The 22894-nt window shown below is 42.5% G+C and overlaps 1 protein-coding gene and 1 long non-coding RNA gene across 3 annotated transcripts in view; one reads left to right on the top strand and one right to left on the bottom strand.

Moving 5' to 3' along the window:
- Nucleotides 1-22894, bottom strand: part of CLDN10 (claudin 10) — a 147905-nt gene that overhangs the window by 62600 nt on the left and 62411 nt on the right. The gene's annotated exons all lie outside the window — the stretch shown is intronic.
- LOC134738039 (uncharacterized) overlaps nt 1-22894 on the top strand; it is a 57384-nt gene that overhangs the window by 17423 nt on the left and 17067 nt on the right. Inside the window, exon 2 of the long non-coding RNA XR_010123510.1 lies at nt 22360-22426. This is a non-coding gene — a long non-coding RNA (uncharacterized LOC134738039). The remainder of the gene's footprint in view (nt 1-22359; nt 22427-22894) is intronic.

Raw genomic sequence — 22894 nt, 5'->3', positions numbered from 1 at the left:
CAGGCATGAACCATCAAACCTGGCCTAAAATCAGACATTTTTATGTATAGATTTTTTTTCTTAATGACTGCAATTGGTAAATCCAGGTTTTGCAAATGTTCTTATGTAAATAATTGTGGATATGATCTATAACAGAACTTTGTGACTTAGATCATCAGTTTTTCTAGGTTTCTTGAAGTGGACCCAAAACTGTTTGAGTAACATCTTGGCCCTGCCTATAAAGATTCTCTGTGAGGACATGATAATAAAAAAGAATAGCGACTAAACACTGAGTGCTAACTATGTGGTAGCCATGCTTCTAATCACTTTACACGCATGCACTCATTCTATCCTCACAACCCTATGGCAGGTAATGTAATTATCACCATTTTTCAGGTGAGAAAATCAAAGCCAAGAAATGTTAAGTTGCTTGTCCCAGACTTCTTAATCACTATAAAACGGGAGAAAAAGAATTTGAACCCTGAAAGGCTGGCTTCAGGAATATGTCCTGTCTAACTTTTAAAATGGACTGTTCATTGATTATCAAACATATACTCAATCTCTCTCTCTTTTTTTTTTTGAGGCGGAGTTTTGCTCTTGTTGTCCAGCTGGAGTGCAATGGCACGATCCCAGCTCACTGCAACCTCTGCCTCCTGGGTTCAAGTGATTCTCCTGCCTTACCCTCCTGAGTAGCTGGGATTACAGGCACCCGCCTCCACGCCCGGCTAATTTTTGCATTTTTAGTAGATGGGGTTTCACCAGGCTGGTCTCAAACTCCTGACCTCAGGTGATCCACCCGCCTCAGCCTCCCAAAGTGCTGGGATTACAGGCATGAGCCACCGCGCCCGACCTCAGTCTCTCAATTGGTAAGACAGAGTGTCTATGCTTCAGAATCTTGTCAGAAAATTCTCCCTGCATGTTTTAAAATGTGATGTCAAGATACAATCATCATTGACAATTTTCTGAAGAATATGAAGTGTATCCATATCCTTGACTCAAGGCAGTTTCATCATTTGGGACTACAGTGTCTTAGTTCCCTTTGGAACTAAGCTTTTGTTTAGCTTTTAATATTCAATTCAAACATCAACTTTCCTTCCTGGATTGCACCCTTCTCCCACCACCGGATCCCTAGGTTCGGGGGGTGTCTACCCCAACACACTCCCATTGTTTGTCTGTGGGAAGAGCTCCCCAAGGGCAATGGCTGTCCCGACTCATTTGTCTGTATCGCCAGCTCCTAAGCAAGGGCTCAGTAAATGGCCATGGAAGTCAGGAAGAAGGAAGAAAGGAGAGAGGGAAGGAAGTTAGGAAAGAGAAAAATTTAAGAATGAAAAAAACAGAAAGAGATGGAAAGAAGGAAGGAAGGCAGGAAGGGAGAGAAAGAAAGAGAAAGGAAGAGAGGGAGGGCGGGAGGGAGGGAGGAGGACAGGGAAGGAAAGAGAAAGAATGAAAAAGGGAGAGAGAAAGAAAAAAGGGAAAGAGGGAGGGAGGGAGGGAGGGAGGAAGGATGGAAGGAAGGAAGGAAGGAGAGAATCTATTAACTTAGAGAACGGCTTCATCACAATGGTCTGTATGGGTAAATATTGCCCATGGTTTTCAGATCATCCATATGCCTGGATGTAGGAGACACTCTCCCCTCCCACACACATTCTGGTTAAATTTTTGGTTTATAGAGCAAAGAATTCAGAAACTTATATTAAGGATGAAGATCTTAAGAAGATGAGATTCCCCTCCGTGCCCTTCTGTGCACACACAGAGATCCAAAGCCTTTTCCATAGCTGCCTGACAGGTTTCACTGCTGCCCTGAAGAAGTCCTTGAGACTTGCAGCAGGAGAAGGATCTCTGTATAATCTTTGTTTGCCTAATAATAGGGCTTTAAGGGTTTTTAAAAATTGGTTTTCTTTGGGGATCATTTAAATTTCCCATTTCCTTGTAAATATTTTTGGTAAAAACATTATCCTCTTGGATTTCAGAGGAAGTTAAAATAGAAAAAGCTTGAAAGCATTCACAAAGCAATGTGCTCTCAAAACACAGCCATTCATTTGAAGTTGTCTTTTAGTCTGAATCCAAATCCTCCAGTCAATACAAACCTTAATATGCTGCTCGGTCGCTGTGGATCCATTCTGCCTCAAGCTATGAGCTTCAAAATTCTCAAAGAGTTGGACTTCAATGCTGTTTCTTATATTTTATAATACTGTTTAATCTGCCTGAAGGTGTAGGATGTAATGTCATGATACTGTACAAACTTCTGGGCTACTGGCCAACTGATACAGATGAGAAATATTCTATTACTGTTAAGTTGGAGTTCCTTCCTACTATTTCATTGGTATACATTTGTATTCATAGCAATTATTTATTTAAATATTTTAGCACATACAATTTTGAAATTATAAAGGAGATCTTTTTTTTCTTTTTTTCTTGGAGACAGAGTCTTGCTCTGTCACCCAGGCTGGAGTGCAGTGGTGTAATCTCAGCTCACTGCAACCTCCGCCTCCCAGGTTCAATCAATTCTCCTGCCTCAGCCTCCTGAGTAGCTGGGATTACAGGCATGCTCCATCACGCCCAGCTCATTTTTGTATTTTTAGTAGAGACGGGGTTTCACCATGTTGTCCAGGCTGGTCTCAAACTGCTGACCTCAAGTGATCCACCTGCCTGTCAGTTTGGAGCCAAGTAGGCAGAAGGTCAGCAGAGGACTAGAAAGAAACTCTCTGTTCCCAAGCCAGTCAAGCTCCTTCCTCTGGGCTCGCGTTCTACAAGCCATCATCAAGCGAACCAAGCTGGAACTATGTCAGCTGCCTCCCCCGTGCATCTAATCAAGAGGTAGCTAGCTGTGTGACGGGACAGAGAGAAGGTGAGCTCTGAGGTGAATCCAAGACTTTTCAGTGACCACAGTTTCTCTTGGTTAGGGCCCCTGACTCAGAGCCTCACTTCATACAGTGGGGAAGGACCTGTAGGAAAGACTCACATTCATGCCACAAAAGGCAGTCCATTCTGTTCTTGAGTGTAACATCTTTCTGTCTTAAAAATAATAGTAATTAAGGCCAACGCAGGCAGATCATTTGAGGTCAGGAATTCAAGACCAGCCTGGCCAACATGGCAAAACCCCATCTCTACTAAAAATACAAAAAATTAGCTGGGCATGGTGGTGCACGCCTGTAATTTCAGCTGCTCAGGAGCCTGAGGCATGAGAATCGCTTGAACCCAGGAAGTGGAGGTTGCAGTGAGCTGAGATCGTACCACTGCACTCCATCGTGGGTGAGAGAATGACACTCTGTCTTTAAAAAAAAAAAAAAATGTAATTAGCCAGGTGCAGTAGGTTGAGTGCCTCTAGTCCCAGCTCCTCAGGAGGCTAAGATAGGAGGATTGCTTGAGCCCTGCAGTTCAAGGCTATAGTGTGCTATGATCAAGTCTGTGAATAGTCATTGTACTCCAGGTTGGTCAACATAGCAAGACCCCATCTAACAATGATTGCAAGTTGCAGCCAAGTCTCCTGCAAGTTCACCTTCCGTAGTGTATCTCAAATCTGTCTCCTCTTTACCATCTTCAGTGCCATCTCCATGCAAGTCTGCGGGACATCATCTCACAACTGAGATACTGCAATGGCTTCCATGCTTGCCCTTGTCACCTTAAAATTCATCTCCTACTTTGTAACCAGAGTTAGCCTCTTAACTTATAAAGCGAATCATGTCACACACACCCCTATCTGCTTCAACCCCTTAAAGGGCTTTCCATTTCTCTTAACTAAACACCTAAATGCATGACCTTGACCTACAAAGCCCCATGTTCCCTGATCTAGACCTCATCTGGTTTTCATCCCCATCATCGGCTACTCTTACCTGCTGACAAGTGCTAGAAGACCCTTGAGGCTACCTGCCTTAATGACTTTGCACTTAGGGATCCTTTTGTCTGAAACACTTTTACTCCTCTCTTCTCAAACCTTGGGGTCTGTTTAAATATTATCTCCATAGACAGGGTGTCACCCACCCTCTACATAAAAGGTAGCCCAATTCCTCTACCCACCATTATTGGTTGTTTGCTGGTAAACATTGCTAAATGTAATGTAATGTAATGTAATGTTTACCGGCTCTTGAGGGTGGGGTGGGTGGGGTGGGTGGGGTAGGTGGAGGAATCCCTGATTGTTAGTGTTTGCTTATTTCTGTTGTGTAAATTCTCCTACCACAGCTAATTTCTAGCTATCAGTCTGAAGTCAATAGGCTGGAAGGTTTTTTCTCTTTCTTTTTTTCTTTTTTGAGACAGGGTCTTGCTCTGTCACCCAGGCTGGAGTGCAGTGGTGTAATCACAGCTCACTGTAACCTCCACCTCCCAGGCTCAAGCCATCCTCCTGCCTCAGCCTCCAGAAGTAGCTGGGATTACAGGCATGCATCACCATGCCTGGCTAATTTTTTAATTTTTTGTAAAGATGAGGTTTCTCTGTGTTGCCCAGGCTGGTCTTGAATTCCTGAGCTTAAGCCATCCTCCCATCTTGGTCTCCTAAATTGCTGGGATTATAGGCATGAGCCACCGTGCCTGGTAATAGGCTGGAAGAGTTCTGAAGCATAACAATCAGTTCTTGAGAGCTGATGCAAGCTGGCTCCAGCTCTTCACTGCATGATTGTCTCTCATATAGCACTGCTTATTTCCTTTAAGGCACCCATGAAAAGCTGTCAGATTATATATTTGTTTCTACACTTGTTTTTGTGTTTATCTCTATAGACACAGATTTTATAGACAGAGATTACAATGTAAATTCCATGAGAAAAGGTCTATCTCAACCCTAGTCCAATGCTTGTCAATGTAGAGTATATCCAATATGTATTTATGAATGAATGATAAGAGCTCATTCTGTACACGAGTCTTCCCTTTTACAGCCTTTTCATTTTCTTAGTTTTCCTAAGTTTAAAAAAATAATTTTTTATTTCAGGGAAAAAGCTCTATTTTACTGCTTTTAACACCCAGAAGCCAAGAGGGAGAGAGGATGTTGAGCAAGAAGCGTGTGAAAGAAGAAAGGGCTGGAAGCGTTTGTTAGAGGAGTGTCATACAATATGACGTGGAAGGAATTTATAGTTTAAACCCCTCTAGTGAAATGATTTTTAGTCGTTTTGTTAATTGGAAAATAAGTTTATCTTTAGCATAGAACACATTCTGCCCCTTGTTACATAAACTACAAAATTTCTTCTTCATCACAGTGCCTCCTGCCCAGCACAGTGCCTGCCAGACAGGGGATATGTAAATAGTAAATAGTAAATAATGCTCTGACTATGGATTCTAAGGGCCGTTCTACAATGGTAGGAAAGTTCCAAATTCAAGCTAATAAAACATTTATTGGATTGGGCATGGTGGCTCATGCCTGTAATCCTAGCACTTTGGGAGGCAGAAGTGGGAGGATCGCTTAAGCCCAGGAGTTCAAGACCAACCTGGGCAGCAATATAGTAAGACTCTGTGCTCCACAAAAAACTTAAAAATTAGCTGGGCGTGGTGGCATGCTCCTGTGGTCCCAGCTACTCAGGAGGCTGATAGGTGGGAGGATCACTTGTGCCCAGGAGGTTGAGGCTGCAGTGAGTCAAGATTGTGCCACTGGACTCCAGCCTGGGCAACAGAGTGAGACCCTGTCTCAAAATTAATAAATAAAAATAAAATAAAACTCTTACTGTGTACCAGGTATTGGTGAAAACAAAAATCAAAACCTGGCACTTTCTGTGGGTGAAAAGCTGATTTTTCCCTAATTAGGTTCAGTCTATTTTCCTAAGGAAGCCTATAGGGTCGTAAGCCTGGACACAAAAGTGTAGTGCTCTAGCCTGATTGAAAGCATGGCCAGCGTGGTGGAGGTGGCAGAGAGGAGACAGTACCAGGTAACTGGGGGACGTGGCACAGGGCTGCAGCTGATACTGCTCTGGGCCCCTGGGAAATTCCCAGGACAGCATCCTGTGTGGCACAAACTAAAATACAGTCCTTGGGTGAAATCATCTCCCTCAAGGGAAGTTAAAACATTCGCTATCCCCCTATTCTCCAATCTCTCCCTTCCTAGACTTGTTGGCCAAACACATTGCTCACATTTACATCAAAAACAGATACACAAACCCAAAACAAACAAACCAAAAACAACAAAAAAGGAGAGAGAATCTTTATCTAAGATGACTTTTCTTAGTTGTATCATTGGTCCTAGTCTTGTTGGTCAAACACATTGCTCGTATTAACATCAAAAACAGATATACAAACAGAACACAAACAAAAACCAAAAAAAAAAAAAAAAAAAAAAGGAGAGAGAATCTTTGTCTAAGATGACTTTTCTTTGTTGTATCATTGGTCTTAGCCTTGTTGGTCAAACACATTGCTCATATTAACATCAAAAACAGATATACAAACAGAACACAAACAAACAAACAAACAAAAAAAAAGGAGAGAGAATCTTTGTCTAAGATGACTTTTCCTAGTTATATCATTGGTCTTAGCCTTGTTGGTCAAACACATTGCTCATATTAACATCAAAAACAGATATACAAACAGAACACAAACAAAAACCAAAAAACAAAAAAAAAGGAGAGAGAATCTTTGTCTAAGATGACTTTTCCTACTTATATCATTGGCCTGGATCTGAAACACCAAAGGAGAAGCTTCCTCCCCTCTTCTTTCTCTCACCTCTGCCTACTGCAGAAAACTCTTTCACAAAGAAACACTTTTGTATGAAACCAGTTTCCTTCACATCACTCAAGTTTCTCAACACTTGTTCTGTTAATAAACAAACATAGGTTTGAAAGTCTTCCTTGTTTTAGGACTTTCAAACCTATGTTTGTTTATTAACAGAACAAGGATTTAGGGTTTTTTTTCTCTTTCCTTTTTTGTTCTCTGCCATTCTATCATAGGTTTTGCTTTTTCACCTAAAGAAAATCCCACAATGGCTTGGATAAATGATACTAATCTGTATTTACAGTATCTCACTTTACTTCTTGCTATTTTGAGTTCTTACAGTTGACTGACTTTCAGATGTATGAAAAAATTGGACCAAGTTCTTGAAAAACTGGTTGTCAAATCCTAATTCTGTAGATGTTCCAAGAATTCTTGAGCTTTAAAAAATGATCCTTGACATGAAATGTTTTATTTTCTAGAAAATTCTTATGCCTGACAAATACATCATATTCATAGAGTACTTTTATATTAGATTTCAGGTGCTTTACTTTTTTTGGCTGACAGAGCGTTTCCAACACCCTGAAAATTTTCTTAGTACCTTTGTTTTATACTTGGAGGACTAAGGCTTGAATAACTTGTCTCACATAGCAAGGTAGTCAGTAATGGAGTAAGTTTCCAACTGGTTTATTGGAGACTTACTGGTTCATTGGAGACTTACTCCAACAAATTTTCACTTAATTTCCTAGCAATATAATTTATGAATTATCAATATTAAAATATTTCTTTATTGTGCAAAGAAATTTTATGTGCTTCCAAGAATCGTTTTCATAGTGTATAAAAGAGAATATACATATTTTATATAATTATATATACATATTGTATGTATATACTTAAGCCATAAAAACAATTCAAACATGAGGGTATAGAAAAGATTATGATAAGGCAAATGAACAAAGGCTTAATAAATAAGCAGGTAATCAAATGTTCAAAAATCAATGCTATGTAAAGATAAGATCTTTACCTTTAAAACATTTACCATTAACCTGGGAAAACAGAAAACAAACAGTCTCTAATTGATGCCAGCACAAAGAACTAGAGTCCTTGTGCAAAATACAAAGACCTTCTGGAAATGGCAAAGGAAAGAATGAATTCATAAACATTAAAGTGTGCTCAGAGGGGTCAGGACTGAAGGGGTGGCCTGCCCCTCCACACCTGTGGGTATTTCTAGTGGGGTGGGACGAGAGACTGAGAAAAGAAATGAGGCACAGAGACAAAGTATAGAGAAACAATAGTGGGCCCAGGGGACCGGTGCTCAGCATACCAAGTACCTGCACTGGCACTGGCCTCTGAGTTCCCTCAGTGTTTATTGATTATTATTTTCATTATTTCAGCAAAAACGAATGTAGAAGGAGAGCAGGGTGATAATAAGGAGAAGGTCAGCAAAAAACATGTGAGCAAAACAATCTATATCATAATTAAGTTCAGGGGAAGGTACTATGCCTGGATGTGCACGTAAGCCAGATTTATGTTTCTCTCCACCCAAACATCTCAGCAGAGTAAAGAATAACAAGGCAGCATTGCTGCAAACATGTCTCACCTCCCACCATAGGGCAGTTTTTCTCCTATCTCAGAATTGAACAAATGTACAATCGGGTTTTATACTGAGACATTGAGTTCCCAGGGGCAGGCAGGAGACAGTGGCCTTCCTCTATCTCAACTGCAAGAGGCTTTCCTCTTTTACTGACCCACCTCAGCACAGACCCTTTACGGGTGTTGGGCTGGGGGACAGTCAGGTCCTTCTCATCCCACGAGGCCATATTTCAGACTATCACATGGGGAGAAACCTCCGACAATACCCCGCTTTCAAGGGCAGAGGTCCCTGTGGCTTTCTGCAGTGCATTGTGCCCCTGGTTTATTAAGACTAGAGAATGGTGATGACCTTTATCAAGTATACTGCCTGTAAACATTTTGTTAACAAGGCACATCCTGCACAACCCTAGATCCCTTAAACCTTGATTTCGTACAACACATGTTTTTGTGAGCTCCAGGTTGAATCAAAGTGGCTGGGGCAAAGTAGCTGGGGCAAAACTACAAATTAACAACATCTCAACAAAGCTTGTTTAAAGTACAGGCCTTTTTCAAAATGGAGTCTCTTATGTCTTTCCTTTCTACATAGACACAGTAACAGTCTGATCTCTCTTTCTTTTCCCTACAAGGACAAGCACAGGCTTCTCAAAGGAGGTGAGTGCTCTTTAGGTGGGAAGATGGTGACCACGTGGATTGAGGGAGAATTGCAAGATTGGCCTAAGCAAAACTCAAAGGCAGAAATGTCCAGATTTTCTCCCTTGTCAAATGTTCTTCACTGGAAGCCAGACTCTCCCTATCATTCCAGGGTTTCCCTCTGGGGAAGGGGAAGGAACACCACCACATTAAATGTGACTCATCTCAGTCTCAGAAGCTGTGGTGTGCTGGAACTTGCTTGCAAAAGCTCAAGGAGCTTTCCCGTTGCAATTTGGGGAAGTGAATGACAACACGTTGGTAGTTTTGGTAGTTTAGAATCAGCTAAGGTGTAGTGGGAGTGTTTACACCACAGAAAATGACAAATGCTACAAATCAGTCCCCCATTCCCATCCTACCCACCAGTTTTTAAACGTTTACCAGCACACCTGGAAGCTGTGCATTTTACAGTCAGGGAGCTATTGTGGCAGCTGTGTGAGAGGAAGAGAAAGGAGATCTCTGGGAGTGGGGCAGAAGAAACGAGTAAGGAGTTGGAGGTAGAGACAAAGACAATGGTGGCAGGAAACCACCAATGACCATCAAGAAGAGCAAGTGAGTCACCTAGGAATTCAAGGGGAAGAGATGAGTCCAGAGGGGACTGGAATCACCGTAGAGAAAAGCAGAGTGGCTTAGTGCTCTTACTACATGAGTGCTGACTTAAGATGTTAAAAATCTGCTTATGGCCGGGTGCGGTGGCTCACACCTGTAATCCCAGCACTTTGGGAGGCAGAGGCGGGCAGATCATGAGGTCAGGAGATCGAGACCATCCTGGCAAACACAGTGAAACCCCGCCTCTACTAAAAATACAAAAAAAATTAGCCGGGCATGGTGGCGGTTGCCTGTAGTCCCAGCTACTCAGGAGGCTGAGGCAGAAGAATGGCGTGAACCTGGCAAGCGGAGCTTGCAGTGAGCCAAGATTGCACCACTGCACTCCAGCCTGGGTGACAGAGTGAGATTCCGTCTAAAAAAAAAAAAAAATCTGCTTATATTCGGTCTGACACCTAACATTTTTATGAAGCTAAAATTATTGTTGCTTTGCTATGTCACCCAGTCACTTGTTTCTGTTCATTGGAGCAGATCCAAAACAATTCTTTAATGAATTTTGGCACTGCCTGCAGGTACTGCTGCCACTCACCTCTGAATTAAGGAATTTCAGGGGTGATCTCATTATGCTCAATTTTCCTCGATGTCAGACCTGACCCCCAGCCAATTTCCTGTTAAAGTGCATAGGTCCATCTTTATGGCCACAGGGAGTGGCTGGTCTTCATACACTTGCCATTGTAAACAGATCTAGCAGTCCAATACCATATTCACAGTCTCTTATTCCAAAACTTGCCTTTTCTCTTACATTACAAACCTTAGTTATTGTCTAAGTAGTTATCTGAAACAGAAACTTGGGAGTCATCTCTAGTTTCTCTATCTCTTTCATCTCCCACGTCTGACCAGTCAGCTTAATATCTTTAGTGTCTGTTCCCAACTGCCTCTGCTACTGCCTTACATCAAGTTCGCATCCCTTTTTCCTTGAGTTCCACAAAAGCTGCCTAATCATCTAGGCAGTGGATGTCTTCAGCCTCACCATCCTCCAGTCTCTGCCCCATATTAGAGTCACATGGATAAAGCACACATCTGATCATGTCAAACCAACAGGGGTTTCCTCAAAGTTTTCTAGAATTTTCAGATAAAGTTCAGACTCTTCTTGTCAACCCAAAAGGCCCTATGAAACAACACTCATCTAGTTCCTCAGTCCCATTGCTCATGAATCCTCCATAGCCACCCAGCTCTTTGTGCTTCAGCCTGGAACCCACCAGACTCCCCGGCTCCTCCAACTACTTCGTTACTTAGCTAATTCCTACTCATCCTTCAGGATTCAGCTAACAATCACCTCTAAAAGGAAGTCTCCCATGATGTCCAGAATGATCCAGATATCACTACCTCTTCCCCCCACTCCTCTCTGCTTCTATGGCGGCTGTATCCATTTCAATCCCAGTTCTGGTCATACAGTTGGGTGGTTGTCTGCATTCCTTACCTCATGGCAAGAACCATGTCCTCTTTGACCTTGTGTCCCTTTTTACTAGCACTTAATTGATGCTTGATGTATGTTTGGACAATGCTTTGTCCTGGACTTGATTTTCCCTGTAGCTGGGGTAGTTAGCTTGAGAATACAGGGGTTACATATGATACAGGAAATAATGCAAAGCACGGAGTAATATGTACTTGGCCTTATTCTGTGACTCTAAAATGTAAGAGCATGAAAGACGAAGATGAAACATTCTTAGACAGGTGGCCTTATCAACACTAATGCAGAGAAGAGGAGTCAGGAGGAGGCTGCTGGACCTGGCCACAAGAATGTTAATGGTGACCTTATATTAGGTAGTTTTAGGGAATGCTATGAATGGCATAGAAGGATAGGACGTGGGAGAGGAAGCTAATGAATATGTGTTAGTTCAGGGTGTGCCAGATGCTTTACATACATAATTTTATGTCATCTTTATTTTTTATTTATTTTATTTATTTATTTTTAAGACAGGGTCATGCTCTGTCACCCAGGCTGGAGTGCAGTGGTACAATCATGGCTCACTGCAGCCTCCACCTCCTGGGCTTAAGTGATCCTTTCACCTCAGCCTCCCTAGTAGCTGGTACCACAGGCATACGACACCACATCTGGCTATTTAAAAAAAGTTTTTTGGCCGGGCTTGGTGGCTCACACCTGTAATCCCAGCACTTTGGGAGGCCGAGGCAGGTGGATCACTTGAGGATGAGAGTTCAAGACCACCCTAACCAACATGGAGAAACCTCATCTCTACTAAAAGTACAAAATTAGCCAGGCGTGGTGGTGCATGCCTGTAATCCCAGCTACTCGAGAGGCTGAGGCAGGAGAATCGCTTGAACCCAGGAGGCAGAGGTTGTGGTTAGCCGAGATTGCGCCATTGCACTCCAGCCTGGGCAACAAGAGCAGAACTCTGTCTCAAAAAAAAAAAAATTTTTTTTTTTTTTTTTTTTTTTTTTTTTGCAGGTGTCACTATGTTGCCCAGGGGCGTCTTGAACTCCTGGGCTTAAGTGATCCGCCTGACTCGGCCTCCCAAGGTGCTGGGATTACATAGGATTGAAACACCACACCTGACCCCACATCATCTTTATAATCACTCTAGGAAATGGGTTTATCTCTTTCAAAATAAAAACAAAAAATAATTACCAACAAAAGAGTTGAAACTCAGAGGTTCAAATAGTATACATGAAGTCATGCCTTCTTAGTGGGTGATGTGGGATTCGAACCCTGGTTTATTACTTCACAAGACCACATGCTTCTCATTATACCATACTTTTTATAGACGTAGAAGGAGACATCAGAATAAAGCTGGTGGAATTTACCCGAGCCTTAACCCTACTCTTCCCCCAACTCAAAAATGTTTATCTGTTGAAGATGGTAGGAAATTAGGATAATAGCCAAAATTCACAAATGGATCAAAGGAATATTTTTTTCTCAAAGGAGAAACTTGGATGTTTTCAAACGCAAGTATATCTTTCTATATTTATTCTTAATTTCCATGAAAAGTTGTGCTGATTGGGATAATTTTAACACTATGTTGAGACTTTGCAAGTCCATGTGACAGGATGGTATCATCCAAGGACCACAGTGAGAAAACAAGGATCTAAATACCCAGGGTTCTATGTTCAGCCTGGCCCCAATTCCTCGTGGCCTGCTGAGAAACTCTATTTTAGGAACTTTACTGCCCCCAAACCCCTCCCCCATGCATCAGTGTGAGTGCTGGACTGGGCAAAAGAAGGTAGGTCACTTTTAGGAGTTTGTGGGGTGGCAACCCTCCTTTTCCCTCCCCTTCCTTTTGAGGAGAAAGAGAATTTTAGTCTTCTCAGATGGCTAATGGACCCTAGACTACAACTCTCACCAAGTTGGATAAAATAGTAAAGAAATCAGACGGTGTTGATGGAGAGACCAAACCATACTTGGTTCACCAAATTTTGTCCTGACTGACAGGACCAAGTCCACCTTGAGCAGAGAAGGGCCACGATCAGTGAGGGCCTGAGGCTTGAATCTCTGGGGTTTGCAGGCACCAGGTGGGTCTGAGGTGGCAGAACTTCTCCCAGAGGGAGGCAGAGAGGAGTCTCTTGAGAAGAGAGGCAGCAGAGGGCATGAAAAAGATCAGAAGGAGAGAGAAACATCCATGGAGATACCCTTCCTTTTGGAGGCCTGCGTCTTCAAGGGCGGAATTACACATTTGTTCTTCCTGCACTGACTGACTGTTCTTTTGAGATCTGCCTGACTGTCCTTAAGAAAACTCCATCATAGTTCAGTGTGTGTTTGGAAAGAGAAGGCTGCTGTAGCAGAAGGGACTCATAGGAAGGGATGGAAATTAAATTTCAGCTATTTTGCAGGGCTCTTGTGGAGACAGGGCTGATGAGAACATCTCTCCACTAGTCCATCCCATGTGACACACACACACACAGGCGCACACACACACACACTAGCATCAGCAGCTGCAGACATTCCTAAGATGAGGCATTAAGCAGTGAGGTTGAATTCCCTAACCCTACCCTATCAAGGATTAATTAGTTCTCCTTTGAAGACAGAAAGGAGCTGGGCGCAATGGCTCACGCCTGTAATCCCAGCACTTTGGGAGGTCGAGGCAGGTGGATCACCAGAGGTCAGGAGTTCAAGACCAGCCTGGCCAACCTGGTGAAACCCCATCTCAACTAGCTGGGCGTGGTGGCAGGCACCTGTAATCCCAGATACTTGGGAGGCTGAGGCAAGAGAATCACTTGAACCTGGGAGGCGGAGGTTGCAGTGAGCCGAGATTGCACCATTGCACTCCAGCCTGGATGACAGAGCGAGACTCCGTCTCAAAAAAAAAAACAAAAACAAAAAGAAAGGAAAGGGTCTTGGCACAAGTCAAATTACAAATGTGTCTATTTTATGTTTATTCAAGCATTAGTCCTCACTTTGTAAACATCTGCTTTGCCCACTGCCTCCTTAGTTCATTTTACCTGTTATGGCAGTGATCCGACAGAGATGAGAGCTTTGAGTTGTATTTGCTTCACTGTCTGCCAACAACCACCTTGGAGCCAAAAATACCCTTCAGATAAGGCACAAAGGGACTTGGCCTGGGCTGAAACCAAAATCAACTTCCAAAGACCATAGTCCTTATACGAATGAGAGCTCAGAGCTGTGCACTGAAGAAAGTGAGTCAGCCAACAACTTCAAGTCCCCATGTGCCCATTGTAAGACATCCCTGGAATGTGGCTCTCTGCATTTGAGCAATGGGTAAACAATGGGGCTACAACAATACCTGCCTTTAAAGATGAGTGGGTTCTGCTAAATTTCCAGAGAGAGAGAGAACCAGATCTGATTTTATATTTTTAGTTAGGAAATTCCTTGTTTTCTCCCTGTGGACACTCAGAACCTGATACCGTCCTATCACATGGACTTGCAGTCTCAACGTAGTGTTAGAATTATCCCAAGGAACACACCTTTTCATGGAAATTAAGAATGAATACAGAAAGATGTATTTGCCTTTGAAAACACCGAAGTTTTTCTACTGGCAAAAAATATTCCTTTGATCCATTTGTGAATTTTGGCTATTACCCTAATTTCCTGCCACCTTCAATAGATAAACGTTCTTGAGTTGGGGGAAGAGCAAGGTTAAAGCTCAGGGTAAATTTCACCACCTTTAATCTGACGTCTCCTTCTACTTCTTGAAATTAGTGAGAATTTCCTGTGTAATAATCAACAGTGACTTATGCAGATAATCAAAATGGATGCTTTTTAAAAATATGCAAAGCTGGCCAGTGTGATGGCTTATGCCTGTAATCCCAGCACTTTGGGAGGCTGAGGTGGGAGGATCACTTGAGCTCAGGAGTTTGAGACCATCCTGGGCAACATAGTAAGATCTTATCCCTATAAAAAGGAAAAATAAAAATATTTTAAAATATTTTATAATTGCCAGGCGTGGTGGCTCATGCTTGTAATCCCAGCACTTTGGGAGGCTCAGGCAGGCAGATCACCTGAGGTCAGGAGTTCTAGACCAGCCTGACCAACGTGGTGAAACCCTGTCTCTACTAAAAATACAAAAATTAGCTGGGCATGGTGGCACGCGCCTGTAATCCCAGCTACTCAGGAGGCTGAGGCAGGAGAATGGCTTGAACCTGGGAGGCGGAGGTTGTAGTGAGCTGAGATCAGGCCACTGCACTCCGCCTGGGTGACAGAGTGAGACTCTGTCTCAAAAAAAAAAAAAAAAATTAAGGAATATGTAAATGTCATCTCATGTTTTAGTAAATGTGATTAATGTTTCCTGCAGAGGACTTAATGTTTCTTGCAGAAGTAAGAAATGTAGGCAGACAGAAGAGAATATTCCTGTTTTCCTGTCCATAAATATGCCCATATATAGTCTTCCATAACTTACACTATTCACCTCACTGTAGTCCTCTTTCTGGTTTAATTGTCATACTTCTTCAGTAATGATATTTGCTTGCTTGGCTGGCTTTATTAACAATCTCTACTTCAAACTCTTTTCAATGTCCAAATCCAGGAAATATTTTAAGGTGTGCATTTTCCTGTAATTCCATGTAGTACCCATGACTACTCCTTTTCATTTCAATGTTTAAAATGCTGATAAAATACATGTAACATAAAATTTATTATTTTAACCATTTTTAAGTGTACAGTTCAGTAGTCTTAAGTATATTCACATTTGTGCAACCAGTCTCCAGAACTCTTTTCAACTTGCAAAACTGAAACTCTGTACCATTAACAACAGCCCACCATTTCTGCCTCCCCCTTGTCCCTAGCAACTACCATTCTACTTTGTGCCGCTATAATTTTGACTAAGTGCCTTATATAAGTAGAATTATACAGCATTTGTTTTTTTGTGACTGGCTTATTTCATTTAGTATTACGTCCTTAAGATTCATGTATGCTGTAGCTTGGGTCAGAACTTTCATCCTTTTTAAGGCTGAATAATATTCCATCGTAAGTATATAGGACATTTTGTTTATCCATTCATCCATCCATGGACACTTGGGTTTCTTCCATGTTTCAGTTTTTATAAACAGTGCTGCTATAAACATGGGTGTACAAATATCTCTTTGAGATCTTGCTTTCCATTCTTTTGAGTATTTAACCAGAAGTGGAATTTCTAGATCATATGGTAGTTTTATTTTTAATTTTTTGAGGAACCTATGGACAGCTCCTGATATAACATCCTTCCCTTTGGCTTTATGTAAAAATGCATTCTTTTGAATATTGTACCTGTATTTTTATCAATACTTTTTAACCCTCAATATTAGCCACTTTCCATGGTTTAGTGTTTGACCCTCTAATGTTTTTTTCTTTACATTTTCTCCTTTGGTAAACACATTCACTCTTGTGGCTTTTATTAATATTATCACCTGTATGAAAATCTACGTATTCACCTCTGGCTTCTGTCTTGAGATAAAAATATTTAGCTATATATTAAATATCTCCAATGGGCATATATCCAAAATACAGGCCCAAGACAGACTCCATCTGTGAATCCATTTCTCTTCACCTACACAGGAAGCATTTGAGCAAATTTAACCCTACCACAAGATAGAGCCAACCTTAGAACAGTATGCTTGGGTGGCCACTGGGAACCTGTTGAGACTTTGAGTTTTACTCCCATCCCTTTCATTCATCCATACAAATGTGCCCATCAGAAGAGACAGATGCTCCAGAAACAGGACATCTTTGCTGAAGACCTTTTTACTGAGTGAGCATAATGCATCGGGAGAGTGCACATCCCCCTCACTTAAAACATGCTCCCGGTTGGGCAAAGTGGCTCACGCCTGTAGTCCCAGCACTTTGGGAGGCCGAGGCGGGCAGATCACTTGAGGTCAGGTGTTCAAGAGCAGCCTGGCCAATATGGTGAAACCCCGTCTGTACTAAAAAATACAAAAATTAGCCAGGTGTGGTGGCGGGCTCCTGTAATCCCAGCTAGTTGGGAGGCTGAGGCAGGAGAATCGCATGAACCTGGGAGGTGGAGGTTACAGTGAGCCGAGATCATGCCACTGCACTCTAGCTTGGGTGACAGAGTGGGACTCTGTCTCAAAAAACAAACAAACAGAACAAAACAAAACACAACAATAAGAAAAAACATGCTCCCAAGCTGTTCCTCACCATAAACGTCCTGGCAACAGTTGAAGTGGGGAAAACTTTCTAGAAAAAGAGTGACTAGGCTGATTCACAGGTTTGTACAATCACCCCCTGGGGCTTCTCAGACATTTGAGAGGTGAGAAATCACAAGTAAGGCCAGACTTCCTGTAATTAAGCAGGTGGGAGGACAAAAAAATTAAGATTTGAGGTGTTACTGCAATTATGATCTCATTTGTACTCCCAGACTGGTGATTTCTTTTCTAGATGAATTGTAGACTATATGCCCAAGTCAGGAACCTCAGAGTTGAGCTAAACTTCTTTTTTCTCACCTTTAAAATCTAACAAGTTTCCAAGTGAATCTATCCTTTTTAACATGTGCAGAAGTAAAATACTATAGCTTAAAGGATTGGGTGTGGGGGCGGGGGTGGTTATAAATGGAACACAACTATTGTAAAATTCTTATATTAGATGATATGAATTCAAAGTAGACCCTGATAAGTTAAGGGTGTATATTGTAATCCCTAGAACAACTATTTTAAAATGCCAAGAAGTATAGCTAAAAGATCAGTAAAGCAGATAGAATGAAATATTAACAATTATTCAATAAACAGAGAAGATAGAAAAGAAGAACAAAAAGCAGCTGGAACAAATAGAAACCCCCCACCAGCAGGATGTAGACTTGAACCCAACCATATCAGTGATTACATTAAATGTAAATGGACCACCAAACATTTCAAATAAAGGCAGAGATTATTAGACTAGATTTTTTTAAAAGATAAAATAGGCAAGACCCAATTATAAGCTGTTTATAAAAAATGCACTTGCAATATAAAGAAACAGACAAGTTCAAAGTAGAAATATGGAAAAAGATATCCATGCAAACACCAATCACAAGAAGGCTGGGGTATCTGTATTGACTTCGGACAATGAAGACATCAAGACAAGAAGAATTACTAGAAATGATTAGAGTCATTTCATAATGATAAAAAGGTCAGTTTACAACAAGACCAAGAAAAGCTGGGCATGGTGGCACACACCTGTAGTCCCAGCTACTTGGGAGGCTGAGGCAGGAAGATCACTTGTGCCCAGGAGGTCAAAGCTGCAGTGAGCTACGACTGCACTACTGTACTCCAGCCTGAGAGACAGAGTGAGATCCCTATCTAAAAACAAAAAAAATGGGCTGGATGTGGTGGCTCACGCCTGTAATCCCAGCACTTCAGGAGGCCAAGTCGGGGGGATCAGTTGAGGTCAGGCGTTCGAGAACAGCCTGATCCACATGGTGAATCCCTGTCTCTACTAAAAATGCAAAAATTAGCGAGGCGTGATGGCATGCACTTGTAATCCCAGGTACTTGGGAGGCCGAGGCAGGAGAATCGCTTAAACCCAGGAGATGGAGGTTGCAGTGGCTGAGATCATGCCACTGCACTCCAGCCTGGGTGACAGAGTGAGACTCTGTAAAAAAGAAAAAGAAAAGAAAATTAAGAATTAAAAAAATTTTTTTTAAAAAGACCAAAATAATCTGCCCTCGATGGTATCCTTTACATGCCACGCCCTCTCTGCTTCTTCAACTCCTTCTGCTCCGTTCAATTTTATTTGTTTCCCAGGAGAATGGTGTCACCCTTCCATTCAAATCCATCCCAGCAACAAGTTTATTTTTAAAACGAAAATGAGGTCACTTCTCTAATTAAAAACCTTTAATGGTTTCTGGTGGTTTGCTGGATAAAGTTGAAATCCCTTCCTTAGCTTCTTATTGGTGTCTGAAAGGCTTGCCCCAACCCACCTCTCCAACTTTGTCATTCACTGATCATCACTCATGCCAGACCCCACTCACAGCAATTGCTTCTTGTTCCTCAATAAGCATTGCTTCTTTCTTTGCATCCTTCCTCCACTTGCCAGAGACTTCCTCCCTTACCTTCCTCCACACATTCCTGAAACATCCTTCTGTACTCAGCTACAAGCTGTGCATAAACTGGCCTCTCCCATCCTCCCACTCCACCCTCACTCTACTCCAACACTGGCCTCAAATGTAGTGAGTTGGCTCCCATTTGAGGCTCACTCTTGGCATTTGCTGTTCCCTCTGCCAGGCACACTCTCCTTCCTGGATCACTGCATGGCGACTAACTCCTTTGAGCCATTGAGGCCTCAGGCCAAATAGGTACTTCCCAGAGATGCTTTCCCTAACTTCCCATTCTTATTTAGACCCCGCCTCACTCGCATGCATCATGCTGTTTTACTGACCTCTCAGCCTTGTTTATTTATCTGTTTAGTGTGTGTCTCTCCACTTCAATAGAATGTAGACTCTAGGAGAATGGGGAGCTTTTGGGCTTTATTCAAGGATATATTCTCAAATTTTAGAACAGTGCCTGGCACATAGCAGGCAGTCAATAAGTATTTGTAGACTACATGAATGGTAGGTGGGTGGGAACATTTAGTATAGAGCAAGCTTGTCCAACCCATGGCCTACGGGCTGCCTGTGGGCCAAGGATGGCTTTGAATGAGGCTCAACACAAATTCGTAAACTTTGTTAAAACATTATGAAATTTTCTTGTGATTTTTTTTCTTTGTGCTCATCAGCTATCATTAGTGTTAGTGTATTTTATGTGTGGCCCAAGACAATTCTTCCAATGTGGCCCAGAGAAGCCAAAAGATGGGACACCCTCGGTATAAAGGAACTTTTTTCTAGTGCTAAATCCCTTCCCAATGTGTCAGGCTTGCTTTGTCAGTGCCTGGGTCAGTGTTGGGGCTCCGCTGCTGATTCCATTTATTATCCCCTTAGGCAGTTTCCCTCCCAGACTCTCAGGCCTTCCTGGGAACCCTCCACCTCCACTGGCAGCAGGGCTGGTCAGGTCTGGATCACTCAGTCTGCCCCAGTGCCTGTCTATCTGCCTGTCAGCATGCAGATCCAAGTCACTTAGTCCTGTCTATTTTCTTTTCTTTTTTTTGAGATGGAGTTTCACTCTTGTCGCCCAGGCTGGAGTGCAGTGGCGTGATCTTGGCTCACTGCAACCTCTGCCTCCCGGGTTCAAGTGATTCTCCGGCTTCAGCCTACCAAGTAGCTGCGATTACAGGTGCTTGCCACCATGCCCAGCTAATTTTTGTATTTTTAGTAGAGACGGGTTTCACCATGTTGGCCAGGCTGGTCTCGAACTCCTGACCTCAGGTGATTCACCTGCCTCAGCCTTTCAAAGTGCTGGGATTACAGATGTAAGCCACCGCGCCTGGCCAGTCCTATCTCTTTTCGATGCTGGCTAATCAGAAAAGGGTGCTTAATAATTGCTGCCAATCATGACTTATGAAACTTTTTTAAACACAACTCCAAGCATTTTCATGGACTTCTTAAAACGTATTCCTGGCATGGATGGATTAATGGATAAACAAGAGGTGGTCTATCCATACGATGGAATGTTATTCAGCCTTAAAAAGCAAGGAAGTTCTGACTCATACTACAGCATGGATGAAACTTGAAGACATTATGCCAAGTGAAAAGCCAGTCACAAAAGGACAAATTCTGTCCGATTCCACTTATACGAGTTATCAAGAGTCATCAAATTCATAGAGACAGAAAATAGAACGATGGTTGCCCGGGAGTGGCAGAGGCAGAAATGAGTTCTTTAATGGGTACAGAGTTTCAGTTTTGCAAGATAAAAAAGTTCTGGAAATTGCTTGTGCAACAATGTGAACGTACTTAACACTATTGAGCTGTACACTCAAAAATGGTCAATGTGGTAAAGTTTATGTTGTGCATATTTTAATTTTATCACAATTTAAAAACTATAAAGGAGAGGAATAGTCTGGGCACGATGGCTCATGCTTGTAATCCCAGCATTTTCAGAGGCTGAGATGGGTGGATCACTTGAGGCCAGGACTTTGAGACCAGCCTGGCAAACATGGTGAAACCCCATCTCTACTAAAAATACAAAAATCAGCCAGGCGTGGTGACATGTGCCTGTAGTCCCAGCTACTTGGGAGGCTGAGGTGGGAGGATTACTTGAGCCCAGGAGGTCGAGGCTGCACTGAGCCATGATGGCACCACTGCACTCCAGCCTGGGCAACAGAGCAAACCCTGTCTCAAAAAAAAGAAAAAAGAAAAAAGAGTATATCGCCCATGGAATATTTTGCCCACAGGCATATTGTGTATGTAGTTGTACTGGAAATTGAAATTCTCTTTGGAATGTTTCCTACTGTGATGCTGCTGGAGAAGGATCTAAAGGAATGAGGATCTGGAGTTTGGCGTTGTGGATCCCAGGAGGATTCAATGAAACAGTAGTGAGAAGGCAGAATAGTCATGCTGGGAGATGAGGGCTGCCTGGCAGCTCCAAGGAGGTGCTTTCCTCAGGTCACACACTGACCTTCAGATTGCCTCTCAGGAAGAACATGATCCATAACTCTGAATGCTCCTGGGATCTGTTAAGCAAGAATCTGTGTTTTAATTTTATTACATCTAGAAATTAATATACTGTAAACATTTTCCCTCGGTTTGCTTTTTAAAATCATCTTGTATTGTTTCTCTTTTTGTTGTGTTTTTATTTTAAAGAAGAATGTTCGTTTAAGTTTACCTTCTCAATGTCCTAAACCTTTAAGTTCAACATCATTTTACTTTTCCCAAGACGTCCCTTCTCTTCTCTTCTTTGATTTTTTTTTTCCTTCCAGAATTCCCCTTTCTAGTATTCAGTGGCCTGCTTTCTTTTGAGAGAAAAATGTTTGGCAACTTACTCTTTGGCTGCAAAAGTGCTGAACAGGTTTTAAACACTTGGATTTTCCCAGCTGGCCCTAATCCTTTGCCTGTTACATAAAGGGACCCCTTAAGCCCCTGAAATTGCAGGGGACATTTGTGTTGAAGTTCACTATTCTAGGATTATTTGGTGAGGTAGATATGGATTTGGAACTGCCATGCACATTCAAAGATGACACTACCACGAGTCCAAACCTATCTGCACAAAGCCGGGAGGATGGGCAGGCCTGCCTCCCTCCTTGTGTGGCTGGTCTGTCCTTTGCAGAGTAACAGCTCTGCTTCCTGTCAGGGCTGTGGCAGTTGGCACAGAGTCCTGGCACTGAGCTCAGTGGCCCCTTCTCCCTTAAGCCCAGCCACACTGCTTCTGATTCCTGGCTCACGCTTGCCATGGCTTCTCTTGTGATTTTCTTTCAATGCTATATTGTCCTCTAAGAGCCTAAAATAGAGGCTTGACCATGATCCTTTCATAGAATTCAATATTCAGCCTCAAAAGAAATTAAATATTGCCACATAATAAGTATTATTCACTATAATATGTTTATTAATAACCAATATAATAGATTGTTTAATTACAGTTAATTACTGATACTAACATTTCATGATTATAGCTGACTTTTTTTTTTAGTGCTTCGTTTGTGTGGCCCCGTATTGCCCTGTATAGAAGCATTTCATCTTCACAACAACTCTATGAGGTAGGTACTATTATCCTCATTTTCCAGCTGGAAAACAGGCCTGGGGAGATTGAGAAACTTACCCAAGTCCCACAGCTAGGGAGTGGTGTAGCTGGGATTGAGTTCAGGTTGTCTGTTTTCAGACCCAGAGCCTGCACTGGAGTTTGTGTGTCCCTAGGTGCATTCCACAGAACCCAGTAGCTGATGGTGCAATGAGGAAAACAGAAGGAGTGTCATGTACTGGAGGCTTGGGTCCCCCTCAGATCCATATGTTGAAGCTATAACCCCCAATGTGATGGCATTTGAGGTGGAGTCTTCAGGAAATAATCAGGTTTACATGAGGTCATGAGGGTGGGGCCCCCGTGGTGGGATTAGTGCCCTTACAAGAAGAGGAAAAGACAAGGGCTGGGTCACTCTCCAGAACATGAGCACACAGTGAGATGGCAGCTGTCTGCAGGCCAGGAGGAGTGCCCTCTCCAGGAACTCAAT

Source organism: Pongo pygmaeus, chromosome 14 (genome assembly GCF_028885625.2).
Source record: "Pongo pygmaeus isolate AG05252 chromosome 14, NHGRI_mPonPyg2-v2.0_pri, whole genome shotgun sequence".
Taxonomy (NCBI): Eukaryota; Metazoa; Chordata; class Mammalia; order Primates; family Hominidae; genus Pongo; species Pongo pygmaeus.
This window is presented reverse-complemented; position numbering and strand designations above follow the sequence as displayed.